This window comes from Sorex fumeus, unplaced genomic scaffold, assembly GCF_029834395.1.
Source record: "Sorex fumeus unplaced genomic scaffold, SorFum_2.1 ptg000003l, whole genome shotgun sequence".
Lineage (NCBI taxonomy): Eukaryota > Metazoa > Chordata > Mammalia > Eulipotyphla > Soricidae > Sorex > Sorex fumeus.
In genome coordinates, this window is record NW_026606060.1 from 10501733 (window position 1) to 10511385 (window position 9653).

Sequence of the window (9653 nt, forward strand, 5' to 3'; positions counted from 1 at the left end):
CATAAACAGCAGAGCCCCAGCAGCCGAAGACTTCCAGAACCAGCCACAGCCATGCTGAGGCCACTCTCCACACGTCCGGACAAGCCTCATGCATAAAGAGCCAGCAGAGGAACCCAGGCATGCTGGTCCCGGGGCTGAGATCTCCAAGCCTGCTTGGATCGAGACTGGGCCTTCTCCACCCAGATCCCCCATCTTCCAGTAGGTAGGGTGTTACACCCACCAGCCGTGGCTGGCGCCAGGTGGCCCCATCAATGGCCAAGACCCAGAGACTATAAAACCCAGCTTCTGGAAGCGTACGGCCACGAATGCGACATCTTATCATCTCATTTTTACTTTGGAGAACCCGGGCTAGGAAGGAGATGTTACTGGTGCCTGCTTGAGGCAATCGACGAACAACAGGATGATCTGATTGTGATCGTGATCAGCATATACACTAAGCACTCTATTCCAAAAAGACACTTGTACTCCTATGTTTACTAGAGCACTATTCACAATAATCATAAAATGCAGAAACAAATACAATGATTTACTTGGTATTGATTACTTGGCATTAATAAAAGACAAAATCATCTGATTTGATGCTATGTCAGTGCATCTAGAAAGTATCATGCTGTGTGAAGTAAGTCAGAATGGGACATGAGAATGACCTCTCTCATACGTGGGATGTAAAGAAAGATAGAGAGGGAATAACCAGTGTCCAATGACAATGAGCCTGAGAACAGGTCTACAGAATGGAGATTACTGTGGTGAGGATGGGAAGGAGATAGTTTAAAGAGGAATGGGACACTCTGGTGTAGGGTGTGGTACTAGAACTCTATGTGAGAAACTTATGATCAACAATATTGTAAATAACAGGCCTAAAATAAAAAAATAAAATATTTATTTGAAATGCAAAATATAGTAAGCCTAAATCATGCCTATTCTATGCTTAAGAGTTTAGTTTATATCTTTATAGATGTTAAATCTAAACAATCCCCAACCATATCCAACTATGTAATATTTCTGTATTTCTTCCTTGCAGATTTTTCTATTCATTCCTCACCCCTTTACCTATTTTTTCTGGGATGGTCTGTTTTTATCTTGTAAAATTCTCTGTTTTATATATCAGCTGTTAACCTTTTTCCACACGAGTGGTAGGTAAATATTCTCTCCCAGTCTATGGGGTGACTTTTAATCTGGTTATCATTTCTTTTTGGTGTAGAAGCTTTTTAGTTTGATATATTTACATGCTCATCTTTGCTTGCTATAATTTGGTTAGTGGTGCTAAATCATAGAAGATGTCTCTAGACTCATTTTCATGAACCGTTCTTTCTATGCTTTCCTCAGTATACGTTAAGGATTAAATTATAATATAGGGGTATTTTATCCACCTTATTGTGACTTTTGTATATGATGTTAAGCTTCTCTTTTTCCAACTTTAAACTGGGTTATAAAGCTATAGTCATTGAAACAGTTTGATATTAGACTAAGGACTTAGTCTTATATCAAGTAATTTATTGAGAGTCCAGAGAAAGATTCCCCAGTATAGGGACAGTTAGTCTTCAGTAAAAGGACAAAATATATAAAGTGGAGCAAGGAAAACCTCTTCAAAAATGTTGTTGGAATAACTGGTTGGTTACATGTCAAAAAAATATCCCAAAACAAAAACAAAAGCAAGACACCTAAGACAATGCACTAAAGTGTTTACTATCTTTGACTAATATCCTTTCTCTTCAGCTCAAGTTTTTCAACTAATTTAGTAATTGCATGTATAATTCAAGAAAAAAAGTAATACTTACCAGGATTCTACAGGTTTTAGAGATAAAGATAAAAAAGAGAAAAGCATTTGTGCCCCAAAGCACTGAAGTAAAACTCTGGTTGCAGTAGTTGTCATATAGCTAGTAAAATTCATCTTTAATATTCTTTCACTATACTTACAACTACTACTTATGATTGGTAGCACAAATATATTGTTTTAACTTTCTATGATTTTAAATTTATTTAAATTTTAATTAGTTTTTATCAATTCCCCACACCTACCTTTTTGTTAATTAATCTTAGTTCTGTCAATTATTCACTGACTCATGTTTTATTTTTAGTTTGATACGTCTGATGATTGATCTTACATTATTACATTTAGATCATATATTACTCGTCTTCTTGGGATTTTTTCACTTTGTATAATTCAGTGTTTTATTTTTCATTTTTCATCTCTCTCAAAATTATATTTTTATATTGTTAAACACTATTCAATTATATAAATCACAATATTTTTGTCCCACTATTTACCAGAGCAACTTTGGTGGTTTCAAAATATTATTTATTACAAAAAAACAGCTATTTGAGTGGGTATAACTTTTGGTGTTAGTAATTTCATAATCGTTAGCGAGATGTTCTGAAGTTGAAATCCTTGATCTCCTGGTAGCTCTGTTTTCAGTTTACAGGAAGTTCCATGCTGTTGCCAGGATGGCAGCATCAATTTAAGTTCTCAACAACAAATAAGAAGGACTTTTCTCCTTATCATCCACAACAAGTTTTGCTCTGCTTTCTTTTCTTGTAAAACTTATGGGAGAGAGTATTTTATTGTGTTTTTGATTTGCATTTCCCTGATAAATATGCTTAAAGTTATTATAAGCATATTTATATATGTTACTAAGCCATTTATATATCTTCTTTAGTGTTTATTGAAATATCATTCTTTTAAAATAAAGTTGCTGTTTCTTTTCCCACTACTTTTAAGTTGTATGAGTTCCTATATGACCCTTGTCAAACATACGGTGTTCATATATCCTTTCCCATCCAGTGGCTGTCTTATAGTTTTGTTTATTTTTCCTTTTGTTGTACACTAGATTTTCAGTTTAATAAAGTCCCAATAGCTTTTCTCTGCCTTCATTCCTCTTGCTATTGAGGTGGAATCCCAAAAGATATCTCTAAGGCTAATGCCACAGAATGTTTAAACTATATGATCCTCTATGTACTTTATGGTTTCAGGTATTACACAAGTTCTTAAATCCATTTTGAATTTGTTTTTGTATACGGGGTTAGAGAGTAATCCAGTTTCATTCCTTTGCTGTCTATTTTCTCAGCACCATTTATTGAAGAGATTTCCCTTTTCCCATTGTAGTAAAACCAAAGATCAAACCTCACCAAAACTAATTTAAAAGAAAATAACATTTTTTTATTTTCTACAAGCTGTATTTTCAGAGACAAGAAGGCCTATGATGATAACTGAACTTTATCTTTTGAGTGAATCCAAGCCCTTATTGCTCGTAAACTCAAAAGATTATGACTAATAGTCTGAGTATATTTTGGAGCAAGAGGTCGCATAAGAAATATCTAGCAAGTTCACCTTTTGAGAACTCAGACTCCACTAATCAGCTTTAGACAAATAATGATAAAACCATGCAATATTTAAAAAAATTACCATACATAAAATTTTGTGAAATGACATTGAGACAATCAGTGAGGTTATAACAAAACAATGAGAACAGAATAGCTATAGCAGATTAGAAAAAATAAACGACTTTTTAATTTTTCTCAGTACAGCGAAAACATTGATTTAGGAGGCATATCTGACAGTAAACATTGAAGCATAGAGATAGATACAGTGGCCCTTGGCAATGAATATTTGGGTGAATTTCATAGAGTAATAGCCAGTTGAAGCACACCAGTTACCCATTAAGGTTCCATCATAGAACATTCATCAGGACCTTCTTGATGTTGCTCTAGCAATAGACCAAAGCTGAGTGGATTGGGAACATATCTGTAAGATCAGGTCTGAAGATTCAGCGAACACACACTATTTGTTTTGTATCAGAATTATGCCTCCCTCATCCTTTATTTCTTTAATTTTATGGGATTTACTCTATTCACTTGTATCACTTGAGGAGTGTATGATTTATTTACAAGTCAGTCTCTACTCTCTCCAAAGAAGCCTGAGTTCATTCTGAAATGCATCCCCTTTGTTCTATCCTATATAGTTCCTAAATAAATGTTCTTTGCTTCATGTTTGTCTTCTGAGATTGCTTTTTTGTTTGAGAATAGCTGAGCTGTGCAAAATCTAGGTAAAATCTAGATATCAGGACTTTATTGTCCCTGCAGTGGAGAAATGGGACCACTGTGATGGGAGAAACCCAATAAACCTAAACTACCCGAGGCTATGCAGGAGGACAAAAACAGTGTTATCCTACAATATAGTATACAGTGCGGGCTGGAGCAATAGCACAGCGGGTAAGGAGTTTGCCTTGCACAAGGTTGACATGGCCGATCCAAGTTTGATTCCTCCTCCACTCTTGGAGAGCCCAGCAAGCTATTGAGAGTATCTCGCCCACATGGCAAAGTCTGGCAAGCTACTTGTGATGTATTCAATATGACAAACACAGTAACAGCAAGTCTCACAATTTGTTGTGTGACGTTACTGGTGCCCAGGTTCAATTTGATGAACAAATCGATAAACAATAGGAGGACAGTACTACAGTGCTAAAGTTAATATAAATAATAACTGAACACAAAGGAAATAAAATGTTTGGGTCCAGGGCATTAGTTTAGTGGGTAGGGTGTTTGCCTTGCAGGCAATAGCCTTGTGGGATTGTTGGAGCCCCAGCACCCCAAATGTTCTCTTGAACCTGCATGGAGTGATCTCTGGGCACGATGCCAGTAGTAATCTCTGAGCATTGCCAGGTATGACCCAAAATCCAAGAGAGAGAGAGAAAGAGAGAGAGAGAGAGACAGACAATGGAATTTGTATTTTCAGTAAGTAAATTATTGTTATAATTATATTTTGATACTAATTATATTTTTTAATTGAACATTTCTTCTGTCTCATGGTTGTAATATGAAAAACTAGAGTTAAAAGTAAAAACAGCAAGGGCAAAGACAAAATGTCACTCCAAAAGAGAAAATAAATTACAAGAAAAATGACAATGTTATCTTAAATTTTAAACTTTTAGGAAGTCTCCCTAGCTTTTTACTATTCTTTGAGAAGAAAGTATTTTATTTTTTAATTTCTTTTTCTTTTCGTTCACATCGCCGATGCTCAGGGGTTACTCCTAGCTCTGCACTCAGGAATTACTCCTGGCGGTGCTTGGGGGACCATATGGGCATATGGGATGATGGGAATTGAACCCCGGCCAGTCTTGTGAAGGCAAAGGCCCTACCCGCTGTGCTATCGCTTCAGCCCCTGAGAAGAAAGTATTTTAAAGAATGGTATACATAATAAGGAACATAGAAAAACATTAACTATGATATTTGGAAGAGATAAAATTAAGGATATGAACTTTTTCTTAAGACAAGGGAAAATAGAATACTTTTGAAAAAAATAGATCGTTACAGGCTTTTATAAATTCAGTGAATATGGCAAAAGCTTTACAATAAGTTTAACTTAATAATTAAATAGTATATGTGGTGAAATAAAATAAAATTTTAGGAATCTTTGAAATTAAAATTTAATATCAGTGGTATACTTATAGAGAACTGAACTTTGGTTTATCTCACTTATTTCAAGATCAAAAGTTTTCTGAAACTTTGATTGACTTTCAGCAACAGATTATCAACTATTTAAATAGCCTGAACATGTGATGCTCATAATGTGATTAAAGAAATATAGTTCTGTTATTGTTATGATATATCTTGTTGGAAAGAATGCTCTGAAATTATTCGTAAATCAGAGTCATTTAATATTGCTTCATGAATGCCTATGAACATATTTCAAAATTTTGTTTGTTAGTTTTTAGTCACACCAATTGGTGCTCAGGACTTTCTGCTGTTTCTGCACTCAGGGATCAATGCTGGCCAAGTGCAAAGGAACATATAGGGTGCTTGAGGACTTAACTCAGGTCAGCCACACGTAAGCTGTTCTATCTCATTGGGTCCTTATTTTTTTAAAAAAAGGTGTTTGATCATATACTGATTTTGAAATCACACCATAACAATAACTCTAACTAGGACTACACTTTCCTTAGAGGAATAAAATTGGATCAGTTATAAACCAGCATGGTATGGGACAGGAAGGCCAGGACTAATGCATAGAAATGTGAGTCAAGGCATCCTAATATGAATCTATCTTCACTCCCATTCCTTCCCATTCCAGTCGTCACATGATATTCTCGAGGGTGGTACTGAATAGTTTCGGTGAAATGGTACCATCCTGACAAACCCCTCTCTTGACATCCATGATCACTTCATAGTGATGATCACTTCATCGATGATCACTTCACTTCACTACAAAGCAATATTTATTATATGATTACATTTTGTGAATATTAAATACTACTAAAGGATCTCTTGAGGGGGAAAAGAATGATACTTTTCAGAGCCTTTTTTCTTTCAAATAAAGAAAACTTTTCTTGGTAGAATTTCCTGAACCCACACCAGACTGTCTTCACCAGGGCACCTTTGATGGAGGCAGGTTGAGTTTCCCTCCCTATAACAAACAGAACCCCTGAAGCCAAAAACCTCCAGAACCCATTTACCACAATCCCCAAGTCCACTCTCCACATGCTCAGATGAGACTCATCCAAGAGGGGACGAGTCTCACTAAAGACAGGATGAACTTCACTGAAGAGTGGACCGGCAGGTAAACCTGGGTATTTAGGAACCCATGACTGAGGTCTCCAAGTGTGGTCGGATTGAGACTGCTCCTCCACCCCCCAGATCCCCAATTTTTCAGCAGCTTGGCAGTCACACCCACAAAATGCCCCTGGTGCCATGTAATCTCATAAACGGCCAAGACCCAGGGGCTATAAACCAAAGCTCCAGGAAGAAAGCCACACAGAATTTTCTGAAGCTGTGAAAGCCCACTTACTTACTAAAAATACACATTTTTTTAAATTTCACTGTTTATTACCACGTGGTAAATTTTCAAGGTAACTTTTCAATCAATGAACCAATTTGATAATGAGTATCATTTAACATACCTGCTGGCATGATTTTATCTACAGGCATAAATGACTCCAGAATGAAAAACAACAACCTTCACACACTTTCCTCTTACTGAGGTGGGAAGATGCTGGGTAATGGGATTGGTGTTTGAATATTATCTGTAATGAATTATTGTGAACTACTTTTATGAAAATAAAAAGTTTAAAAAATAGTATTAAAAAAACCTCTCTGCCAGTCTTTTGAAATAAATAAATAAATAAAATAAACTTTTCTTAATGGATGGTATAGATCACAAAGAATAAACAGCCCATCCCTTACAGAATTTCAGATTCTCTTCTTAAAATGGCTCTTTAACTTAGAATCTGGCATTTTAAGATATTGTATGAATGCAAAAAATCATTATTTTTATTGCAGTCATGAGATTTACATGAGATTTACAGTTTTACATTGCTGTCAGTGATAGGGCTATTTGTATACAGCATTCCAACACTACTCTCCCCAACAGTACCTATTTCCCGCCACCACTGTCTTAGGGCTCCCCTCTCACCTCCTGCTTTGCCTGTCCCCCTCATATTACTGCCATGGTTAACTCAGTGCTGTAGACCAGTTCTTAGATTTGAGTTATTTTTGAACACTTATTATTACCTGTGAAGGTAAAAACTCTTATCTCAAGAATTGTATTTTGCTCACCCTTAGGCTATACTTTTGCTTCAGAACTCGAAAATGTAAATGCAGTCTTTGATAAACCAGGTTATTGAAAATACCAAAAGCCCACTAAAAAAAATTTACTCTTTTCTTAATTTACTTCGAATGTAAATTTCTCCTCTACTAAAGATAACCTGTTTTGTCAAAAGTATAAAAACCTGAAATCTGTAAACTGTGCAGAAGTTTCTCTCTGACTTGTCCTATGGGCTGCCCTGAATCCCTAAAATAACTTCAATAATTCAAGTTTTTTTAATGCAAAGTACTAAAAAGGCAACATACATACCAGTTAAATACATATACATATTTCTATATGAATACAACCTATTGTATTTGAAGTAACATGGTTACAATTATGTTCATGCTTATGCCTGTGGTATATAGATTTGCTTTTTAATTGCTAACAGGTTTTCCAAGACCCTCCAACATGGTTCTGGTTTCTAGTCACCCTCTTACACTCTTCCATTCCTTCTCCTCCCTCACCCTCCTCTCAGACAAACATATTCAGAAAAGTCCATTATGTATCTGAGATTTTTTAATAGATGCTCTTTGTTGTTATTGATCATGTATGATTGAATCATCCAGTTGTCCTTCTCCCCAAGACTAATTTTATTTAATATGACCCCCTCTAGTTTCATTTAAGTTATGAAAAAAGGCAAGATTTTGTATTTTCTTACCATTAACTAGTACTCTTTTAGTGTATATAAAATAGTGTAGAGGCTTAATTGGGCATGAGCAGAGGGAGAGGCTTGCAGAATCTCAGGGGGATGCTCCGCACCCCTTGAATGTATCAATCAAGACAGGTGAAGTGACCAGAACAAAAACACTCAAGGATGTGGGATCTTAATCTCAAGAACCAATAAAATAAAAACAAAAACAGGAATTGCCTAGATGCTCGTGCTTCCTTGAGAGGATGAGGGAGCAACTTGTCTCTTTCATCTAGAGTACAACCACCTGACATATCAGCACTTTCGTTCCTAGGAAGCAATAGAGTGGGACAGTGGGAGAAATATTGTGAGAACACTCAAACTTAAGGAAAAGGGCAAAGTGATCAATTAAGAGGTCATGCACAATTTCGGCTGGGTTGCTGTCTAGAGCCAGCCGTCTCTGAACTTCTTCTTGAGGGTCCTATTTTCCTCTCCTCTTTTTTTTTCAAATAAGATTTCTTGCTGCCTTGCCTTGAAATTCCTAACTGAATTTTTCCTCCTGGAGACAAGGGTTGAGTCAACATAAGGTAATGATTTCTCCTTATAACGTATATACCACAACTTCTGTTTATTTGGTTTTTGTTTGCTTTAGTGATTTTCAAGGTGACTGTACAAGTTATTGGGTATTGAACCTAGACCTCCTGCATACAAAGCACTTGCACCCTCCCACTGAGCTATCTCTCTAGTGGCTGAAGATGTGAACACTCCTTTATCGGTTCATCTGTCATTGGTCACTTGGTTGCTTCTATATCTTGGCTACTAAAAATAGTTCTCGCTGCACGGAACATATATGTGTGTGTTTTGATACTAATGTTTTCCTGTTAAGATAGATATTAAGGACTGCAACAGTTAGGTCATATGGAAGTTCTACTTTTAATTTATTTTACTATTCTTCATACCATTCCCCACAGAGGCTGAATAAGTTCATATTCCTACCAACAATAAGTGTTGAGTATTTTTTTTTACCACATCCCTGCCAAAACTGTTTCCTGTCATTTCCAGATAAGCCATTTGCACTAGTATGTGGTTGTATCTCATTGTTTTGATTTGAGTTTTTCTACTAATAAGTGATGATGAGTACTTTTTCATTTGCCTATTGGCCCTCAATGCACATATAAAAATAGTGACTATTTATGAACTTTTTTAAAATAATTTTTTTCACATTTGTGAGTTATTTTTTCTTTGAGATATGAGTACTTTCTCTTTGGTATCAAAAATTTTTACATCATAAATTCACATGGAAAACTAGTAAAAGTTTAATGACATTAAACAATTTCATTTATTCACCCTCTATACCTATTAAACATATTTATAAAAGCAAACATGTTAGCATCATTTCCGTTCTGTTTTTGGTATTAAAACTATTTTATTGGCAAGTTCATCTGT